General features: G+C 38.5%; 1 pseudogene; it reads right to left on the reverse strand.

Annotated features, from left to right (window-relative positions):
* Positions 1–8371: 8371 nt before the first annotated feature.
* Positions 8372–9320, reverse strand: LOC101108514 (olfactory receptor 5B12-like; annotated as a pseudogene).
* Positions 9321–10335: the final 1015 nt, after the last annotated feature.

Genomic DNA, 10335 nt, shown 5'->3' on the forward strand with positions numbered 1-10335 from the left:
AGCTTTTCAACATGAGCAACTGATTCAGGGTGGGGTGGAATAATCCAGCTGCCTACAGATCTATGCTGAGAGAATTATTAAAGAAGGTTCTTCTGGAAAAAGGTTCCAAAATGAAAAATAGAGAAAATTAGAAAAAATACTGGAAAAACTAACATGTTGATAACACAAATAAATATATTAAGTGTTTTAAATACTATTGAAAAAAATCTTCTAAAGTTTTAGTTGTATGTAAAGCTAAATGACAGAGGATGAGATGGCTGAATGGCATCACTGACTCGATGGACGTGAATCTGAGTGAACTCCAGGAGTTGGTGATGGACAGGGAGGCCTGGCGTGCTGCGATTCATGGGGTCGCAAAGAGTCGAACATGACTGAGCGACTGAACTGAACTGAACTGAAAGCTAAAATGCCATCTTCCCTGGTGGCTCGGACGGTGAAGCGTCTGCCTGCAATGCAGGAGACCGGGGTTCGATTCCTGGGTTGGGAAGATCCTAAAATATTTGACAATAAGAGCAAAAAGGGTGAGAATCAATCAGAATAAAAATGTTATACAGTTCTTTCATAATGAAGACAAATTAAAATATCAAGGTACAACAATAAGTGAAGGATGAAAGTTGCAATAATAGGAGAGGAAAAAGAGGAAAATTAACTACTTAGGCTGAGATGACTCTAGTCCAAAGGAAAGGAAAAAATGAAATAAAAAACTAGCGTGCTGAATAGAAGACAAGAGGCAGATTTCAACCCACCGTATCAGTTATTAATTTCAGTGTCAAAGTCCAATAATTTCCTTTTAAAACTGAAATATATTGAAGTGGATATATATATTAAGGAATCAAACACGTGATCATATAAAACACTTATTTTCTAACTCTTAAGAAAAATGACTGGAAGGCTTATATATGCAAAGCAATGGTCAATATTTCCTAAAGCTACTCCAAGATGCAATCCCAATTCCTTTTCTACTAACTTTTCTACTCAAGTCACAGAAACATAACTGCCAACAACCCTACAAGATGAGGTTGGATGAAAGCAGGTTATGGCTTCCCTCTCTTATGATCCTAACTTACCTCTTTTAAATAGAGGGAAAATTGACATATGTTTCAGATGTACAGCATGATGATTTGATACTTGAATGTATTATAAAATGATCATCACAGTAAGTCTAGGTAGCATCCATCCTGATGTAATTACAATTTTTCTCCCCTGTGATGAGGATTTTTAAGATCCGCTCACTTAATAACTTTCAAGTATGCAATATAGGAATATGAGCTGTACTCACTATGCTGTGCATTGTAGCTCCCATGTACGTTATAACCACAAGTCTGTACCTTGTGAGTTATCTTATCTCATTAATTCAAATACACCTTTTGGACCATAAGTGGATTCCTTGGCACTACACTTCAAACCTCAAAAGTCCTCACTTCTGGATTTCTCATTTCAGATGAGAACAAAAGTGAAATCCTTCACTACCCTTAGCCTCACTTTCTGTATTTTTTTAATGGAATTAGTGATTCCCGCCCCTGATGTTTCATAGAGTGGTTTGGAGATGAAATAGAATGGAGGATGTGAAATGCTTAGTAAATCACTCAGTCTGCATGAAAGATTCCACTTGCTATCAGAGAGTGCCATCCAAGGTCATTCTGACTGACATATTGCAGCAATGTCACTGTGCAGGAAAAGGCCTCCAGCACTGAGGCCCGCTTGTAATAAGATAAAATCAAGTGAACAGGGTGCCCGGGGCACCAGGTTATTCTCATTCTAGTGAGTTTCAATGAAGTCAGGTTGGGACTGAAGGGTCTGATGACAAATGTCTTGAAGGGTATTACTCTGATGTGAACCTCTCAGGAACAGGCTCTCCTGTGATCCATCCACAGGTCCAGGCCTCGTGACTCAATATTTTAATTAAAATCGTGCCTTTGGGGATCAAGTACTCAGGGAACTAACTAAGCAAAGTCATGGGTGTATGAGTTGGTATTTCTTCTACAGTATACCCATCTGTCCTCAAAAATAAAGAAAAAGAGGCTGTTAACACTCTTGGAAGCTGCTGATGTGGACATCAGAGCAGGAAGGAAAACACAGGCTGGGGCATTGAAGCACAAAGCCTCAGACATTACTTCCATAAATCCTGTGGGATTTTCTTTCTTTCCCATTGGAAATAAAATATCTTTCTGTGTCTATCGTGCCCTTTGAATTTGGAAATCTAAGCCTGATTGGGGTAAAATCTAGCAAATGGCAAGTATTCCAGCTTTGTTCTAACCCAATACTAATCTTGCTTCCCTTTTATGCATATTTCATACCTTTAGATGAAACTATATTTCTCAGATTTCTTACAGTCATATAAGGTTCGAGTGGTTTTCTAGTAATTCATTTCTAAGTGGTAAAGAGAGACCACGCCTTCTCATTCTTACACTTAGCAATACTGACATCTTCTACAAGTGACTCTAAAGGTTTCTGTAAGTGAAACAAGAGAGTGATAAAAACACATGGTGAATAATAACCATACACTCCCATCACATCTGCAAGGAAATTTCTTTGTGTGTAGGAAGAAAACTTTGGTAGCGAGCGTGTATATAATCTCTGCCACCATCCAAAAAGTTAGTTCAATTAGAATTTTATCAATGTGATTTTCAGGGAACCTGAAATATATAGCAAACAAACAAGTAGTGAGAAATAGTTCTATACATTCCGATTCAAATGCGAAGTAGAATAGAAAATCATAGCTTATTAAGTTTCTCTAAATAATGTTTACTTTTATTATTTCCACCTCTTTGAAATATCATTGTTATATGACATTATAGAAATTTGACATCCACCAAGCTGAGTATATACATATACATGACTTCCCAGGGGGCACCAGTGGTAAGAAAACCTGCCTGCCAGTGCAGGAGACGCAAGAGATGCGATTTCAATCCCTGAGTTGGGAAGAAACCCTGGCAGAGGGCATGGCAACCCACTCCGGTATTCTTGCCTGGATAATCCCATCGACAGAGGAGTTTGGCAGGTTACAATCCATCAGTTCAGTTCAGTTCAGTTCAGTTCAGTTGCTCTTTCGTGTCCAACTCTTTCTGACCCCATGGACCACAGCACGCCAGGCCTCCCTGTCCATCACCAACTCCTGGAGCTTACTCAAACTCATGTCCATCAAGTCAGCGATGCCATCCAACCTTCTCATCTTCTCTCGTCCCCTTCTCCTACCTTCAATCCTTCCCAGCATCAGGGTCTCTTCAAATGAGTCAGCTCTTCGCATCAGGTGGTCAAAGTATTAGAGTTTCAGTTCCAACATCAGTCCATCCCATGAATATTCAGGACTGATTTCCTTTAGGATGGACTGGTTGGATCTCCTTGCAGTCCAAGGGACTCTCAGGGTCACAGAAAGTCAGACATGACTGAAGCACACACACACACACACACACACACACACACACACGTGTGTGTATGTGTTGATTTTATGTATATAATATATATAATTAAATGATTACCTTGGTAAGTTTAATTAACATATTCATCACCTAACGTAATTACAATTTATTCTCTTTGGTTGAGAAATCTTGAGGTCTACCCTGTGAGCAACTTTTAAATATACAATAGAGTATAATTAACTGTAGTGATTATGCTGTACACACATTCTCAAAACTTGTTTCTCTTATACCTAGGCGTCTGTACCTGAGCACTCCTTGGGTCCCTCAGGGGGTCAGCCTGGGACCCACTTCCACTCACCAGCAGGCCAGCACTTGCTCCTGGCGCCCTGGGGGCTTATAGCCAGCCACCTTGACCCAGCCTGACTCATCATTGGGCCAGCACTACAGAGGACTCTCCTAGACATGCAGTCAGCCTGGCTAGGATCCATTCTTTCCAACCAGCAGCTGACAGCCTCTGCACAAGGACAGGCCCAGTGACCAGCCAGACCAGAGGCCGGTCACACCTATCCGCACACCCAGAGAAGTCATCCTGCCGCAGCAAAGTGACTCCACCACCCACACAGGGGCCTCCCCCGGAGCACAGAGCAGAAGGGAGTGCCCGGCTGGGACATGGAGGGTGTCTCCTACGTAAAGCCACTTTCCAAGGCCGGGGAACATAACCAACCTATCAAATACAACACAAAGTAGTGAATTTGACTAATTAATGAATTAGTCAAAATAAGGCAACAAAGTGATATGATCCAAATGAAATAACAAGATTGAGTGCAGAAGAACTCAATGGATATACGCAATCTATCCAACAAGGAGTTCAAGGATTTGCTCCAAAAGATGCTCAAAGAGAGAAGAAAAGATGGACCCAGTGAAACTTGTAAGGAAGTAGAGAACATAAAGAAAAGCCAAAGAAAGCTGAAGAATAATTGAAATTAAAAAACACACTAGAAAAAAAATAAGCAGAAGATTAGATGATATGGAGGGAGTGGACTGGAAGACAGGCTAGTGGAAATCACACAAGCAGAACAGAAAAAAAGAAAAACAGACATCAAGAAATGAGAATGCTTCAAGAGACCTCTAAGACAACATCAAGGAAACTAATTCTTGTGATAGGGGTTCCAGGAAGAAAAGAGAGAGAAAAGGGAAGAGAACATATTTTAAGACATAAAGCTGAAAACTTCTTCTCTTCTGGGAAAGGAAACAGATATCCATCTCCAGGAAATAGAGAATCCCAAACAGGATCTACTCCAAAAAGTCCACACCAAGACACCTTGTAATTAAAAAGGCAAAAATTAAAGAGAGACTATTAAAAAAAACAAGGGGAAGGCAACAAATCACGTACAAAGGAGCTGCCAGACAGATATCATCTAACTTTCAGCAGAAACTCTGCAGGCCAGAAGAAGGCAGCATGGTACGCTCAAGGAGATGGAAGGGGAACCCAAGAATACTCTACCTGGAAGGGCTATCATTAAGATTGGAAGGGAAAATAAAAACTTTTACAGCTTAGCAAGATCTAAAAGAGTCCAGGACCATCAAACTAGCTTTATAAGAAATGTAAATGAGACTTCTCTAAGTGGAAAGGAATAGGCTATAATCATAAACAGAATATTCTGAAAGGAGAAATCTCACTGGCAAAGACAATTATACTAAAAAGGTAGCAAATCAACCACTTATAAAGTTAGTAGGAAGGTTAACAGACAAAAGTAATAAAATTATCTACATCCACAATAAGCATGTATGGGATATACAAAACAAAAATGTGTTTCTCCCTATTGTATATTCTGTGCAATATTGTGTTGTTAATTCTCTAAAGGTTTAGGACAATTCACCAGTGAAGCCACTTGAACATAAAGTTTTTGCTCTGGGTAGTGTTTTAATTATATTAATCTAATTTTTTCCTTAGCGTAAGTTCACTTATCTCTTTATTTGTCCTCGAATCTATAGTGTTTGTTTGTGTCTTTTATAAAAATTGTGTCTGTCAACTAATTGTTCCCGTATAATTGCTCTTAGAATTCTTTTAAGCCGTCTTATTTCTGTTAAGTAATTTGAGTGTTCTCTCTTTTTTCTTGATCAATCTCAATTAAGTTTCGTAAATTTTATGATCATTTCTAAGATATGCCCCGTGTCGCCACACATTTGTAGCCTCCCAGTTAGCAATATCACTCACTAGAATGCTATGTTTCTTCCCCAAGAATGAACATACATTGACACCTCTTAACCGTATAAAGGTAACAGCTTACATTAGGGTTCACTTTTAATGCTGGATATTCTATGGATTTGGACAAGTATATGATGGTATTATCTTTCATTATAGTAACATACTAAGTATTTTCGCTACACTAAAAATCCTCTGTGATCCATCTACTCATCCTTTTCAAAGCCTGAACTCTTAAAAAGCACTGACTATCTTTTACTATCACCATAGTTTTGCCTTTTCCGGAATGTTAATAGCAAAACCAGACAGTTGGTAGTTGATTCACATTGGTATCTTTACTTTGAAATATGAATATAAATATTTTTCATGTTTTTCATGGCTTGATAGCTCATTTTTTTAACACTGAATAAGGTTCTACTGTTTGAATTGCACAATATTAATCCATTCATTTATTGAAGGACATATTGATTACTTCCATGTTTTCTTAATAATGAATAAAGTTGCTATAAATACTCTGGAGCTACTTTTTGTGTGCTACTTTTTAAGTTTTCAACATATTTGGGTAAATACCAAGTAAAACAAGTGCTAAATTATATCATAAGAGTGTGTTTAGTTTTGTAAGAAACTGCTAAACTGTCTTCCAAAGAGATGGTACTATTTTGCATTCCTACTGGCAATGAGTGAAGTCCCATTGCCCTACATCCTTAGCAGCACTTGATGTTGTCAGTGTCATGGACTTTGGCCATTCTGAAAGACGTGCAGTATTCTTCCACTGATGCTTTAATTTGCATTTTCATTACGACAAAATGTGGACAATACTTGAGCTATTAAGGTTTTGTATTTGGGTTGGCCAAAAAGTTCATTTCCATAGGATGTTATGGAAAAACTTGAACAAACTTTACGACCAATAATTTGTAAGATTATATATAAGAGGAAGCAAAGTGTCCAGGGATGGCTTCATGAGCATGAATCCCGTGTAGCCATGAAGACCTTGTGCTTAGAAGGTTCTGCACCGGGTTTAACACTCTGCTCTTGCTAACTTAAAATTACTATACATCTTTAACAAGGGGCTCAGCACTCTTGTTTTTACACTGGGATCTGCAAAATATGTAGCCAAAATGATTCTTCACACTTGAAATATTCGAGGGAGGCTTTAGCATTTTATAAGGATAATTCATAGAAAACGAAGAACCTGGTTCCTTTTCTCCAAAAGGCAAAATCTTTCCTATCAGGAGAGAGAATCTGTTGCTGTGATCTTTCACTTGGTTCTGAAGGATAAACATTTTAACTATCTCCATTTCATTGTTGTGCACAATCGCTCAATTATGTCTGACTCTGCGATCCATGGATTTTAACCCACCAGGCACCTCTGTCCATTGGATTATCCCAGGATTAATACTTGAATGGGCTGCCATTTCCTCCTCCAGGGGATCTTCCCAACCCAGGGATCAGACCCATGGCTCCTGCAGCTCAGGCATTGGCAGGCAGGTTCTTTACCACTGAGCCACCCTCCATTATCCCATAAAAGGATATGCTGGCTCTTCAAGCCAAACCACAGGAGCCCTCAATGCTAGATTCAAAACATTCCATTCAAAACATTGCTTCCCACATATGGGTCTGTGGTTTTGAAATAAAAACTTACATTCTTATATATTTTCTATGTGTGTTCTAAATTATTTAACCTAGAATGAAATAATTGCAGAAAGACAAATACATAGAGAATTGATAATTCAAAGACATTCTCATTAGACTAAGTTGGTACTATTTTAGTTTTAAGAGATATGTTTACAAGCAATTATTATCGTATCTCTGGATGAGTCTTAGTGTTCTAATATACCCAAATTTAAAAGCTAAACTAGATTATTCTTAGAGACTGGTAAGGACCAGTCAGCTCAGCCTCTAATTTGAGCCTGAGTGGTGATCTATCAGTTGGTGACCTGGCTGTAATGGGAAAGGAAGGAGCATAAAATGTGTCCTAAGCTGATCATCTATAGACAAAGAGTTAAGCCTGGCTGTAAAACTAAATGTTGTTATTTTTATATCATGCTTTAAATTATACTTTCATTAATTCCCCTTTATATTCTGCTATGCTTTTTTCTGTTAAAATTGTCTCGTGAAGCTGTTACTCTGGGTAATGAGTCCATAAAGATGAAAATTGAGATAAATAAAGAAGCTCATTTAATGATGCTTATTGTCACTGAAAAGAATTAAAACAAAAGCACTCATAATAAACCTAGAGTGATGATGTTTGGCCAGAGTATTAAGTATTTAAATGAAATAATTTCAAATATAGAGTTCTTTTTTAATAAAATCACATACAAAATGACTATTTCTATTTTAAAATATGTAAAATTATATTTTAAAATGTATCATCAGACACCAAAATCATTGGTTCAAATGGCAGTATTAAAACAGACCAATCCCATTGGACTCTTGAACTCATTTTTCTCTCCATCCATGGGTGGGTGACTTACATGTAAGTTGCATGAAAATGAGGTGCAGGGGGCATGGACTTAAATATGCGGGTGAGCATAAATGTCCATATGAAAATATGGTTGATCACAGAACAAATATACAATAAAATGGAATTTAAAAAAATTTTAAAAATATGAATTATAGTTTCATGCTTGATTCCTGCAAAGTCATTATTCCTGAGATTGCATTTTGTCAACACATTTGTTTCCTAGACTTAAAACCTGAGGAATGATGTAAAAAAAAAATTACATAATTATTGACAGAGCAAGTCAATATTTTCCCTAGCTTGATTTGACGTGTATGTAACCGTACTGTTGTTGTTTCTATATAATTAAGATATGACTCTTATAGAAGACTTTGCCTTCCCCACAGCCTTTTTTAATGCCGTCTTGACCTCTCTGTTCCTCAGACTATAGATCAGTGGATTCACCATGGGAATGACTATGGCGTAGAACACAGACGCTATTTTGTCTGTGCTCATGGAATGGCGGGAGCCGGGCTGAAAGTACATGAAGGCTCCTGTCCCATAAAAGATGGAGACAGCAGTGAGGTGGGAAGCACAGGTGGAAAAGGCCTTCTGATGTCCTTCAGATGAGCGCACCCTCAGAATGGTGACAAAGATAAACAGATAGGAGACCAGGATGACCAGGTTAGAAAAGAGGACATTGAAGCCAACCAGAAGAAATGAAACCATCTCACTTCTGTTGCTTTCTGAGCATGAGAGAGCCAGGAGAGGAGTAACATCACAGAAAAAGTGGTCAATCACATTGGATCTGCAGAAAGGGAGACTAAACGCATTCCAAGTGTGCACAGAGGCCACTAGAAAACCAAGGACGTAGGACCCTATGACCGTCCAGGCACACACTCTTGGTGTCATGATGTTGGTGTAATGGAGTGGTTTGCACACTGCTGCATGACGGTCATAGGCCATTGAGGCCAAGAGAAAAGTTTCCACAGAGAGAAAGCCACCAAAAACATACAGCTGAGCAGCACAAGCTTTGTAGGAAATGGCCTTGTCTCCCATGAGGAATCCAGCCATCACTTTGAGAGTGACGGCCGTGGAGTAACCAAAGTCCACCAGAGCGAGGTTGCTAAGGAAGAAGTACATGGGAGTGTGGAGATGAGAGTCCAGCAGGATCAGCGTGATCACCCCCAGGTTCCTGAACCAGAGTGAGGAGGTGGATGAGCGTGAACACCAGAAAGAGTGGCATCTGCAGCTGTGGGTCACCAGTTATCCCGGCAAGAGCGAACTCAGTCACGACTGTGCTGTTCTCCATGGGGGTTATTTATAAATTATGAAAACGCAATGTATGAATAAAAAAAAGGATCTGGGTGGTACCTGAGCTTAGAGGCATGATTATGTTCAAGCTATACCTTATATCTGAATTTTCTAAATTAAATACAGGCATAACAACAAAAGTAATTTTAAAATAATGTTAGAAATATAAAATGTTCTAGCTTAAAGGATTTGGATGATAATATAATCCAGTACATCTATCCTCATAAATGATTGAAACTGAAGTACAGAAATGGAAGGAGACTTATCCAAGATCATTGCAGAGATTTGTTAAAAATGAGATCCCTAGTGGTTCAGTGGTTAAGCCTATGTGCTTCCAACATAGGGGGCAATGGGTCCGATGTCTGATTGTGAACTAAGATGTCACATGCTGCACAGCGTGGGCAAAAACTAATAAAAGAACAGTAAATAAATTTAAAAATGAGATTTGTTAGCCTCCCAATTCAGATTTTTCTGACACAAAGAATATTCATGCAATAAAATAGGTTACTATAATTTAATTCATCCCATTGTGATTACCACTGTTGTATCATGAGCAGTGCTATATTCTAGTAATACAAATTTTAATATATCAAGTTCTAGCTTTAATAGTCTCACAAGATAATAGGATACATAGAATGAGTAATTTCCACAAAGTTCAATACTATAGAAATTCCCGTACAAGGAATAAAAAATTCAGAGAATAGAAGTTAACAAGTGTGAGTCCAGACTAAGGACACCTAAATGCAAATTCTAGCCCCGCCTTGTGCTAGATGACTGACTTTGGGTATTGCTCACTGTGACTTGGGCATCAGTCTTCCCTTGAACTCAATATCAAACTGGAGTGATGGTGCAAACTGGCATTGCAGGGTTTTACACGTTAGACTAGGACCGAGTTATTGGTCTATGCATTGATTAGGAGGGTGGATGTTGTAATAGAGAAATTCTGGATAACTCTACAGTGAAACATCCTATGTGCTCCCTCATGCATCTGCTTCTTTGCCAAAACCTTTTGACTC

The sequence above is a fragment of the Ovis aries genome, chromosome 15 (genome assembly GCF_016772045.2).
Source record: "Ovis aries strain OAR_USU_Benz2616 breed Rambouillet chromosome 15, ARS-UI_Ramb_v3.0, whole genome shotgun sequence".
In the NCBI taxonomy this organism is placed as follows: domain Eukaryota; kingdom Metazoa; phylum Chordata; class Mammalia; order Artiodactyla; family Bovidae; genus Ovis; species Ovis aries.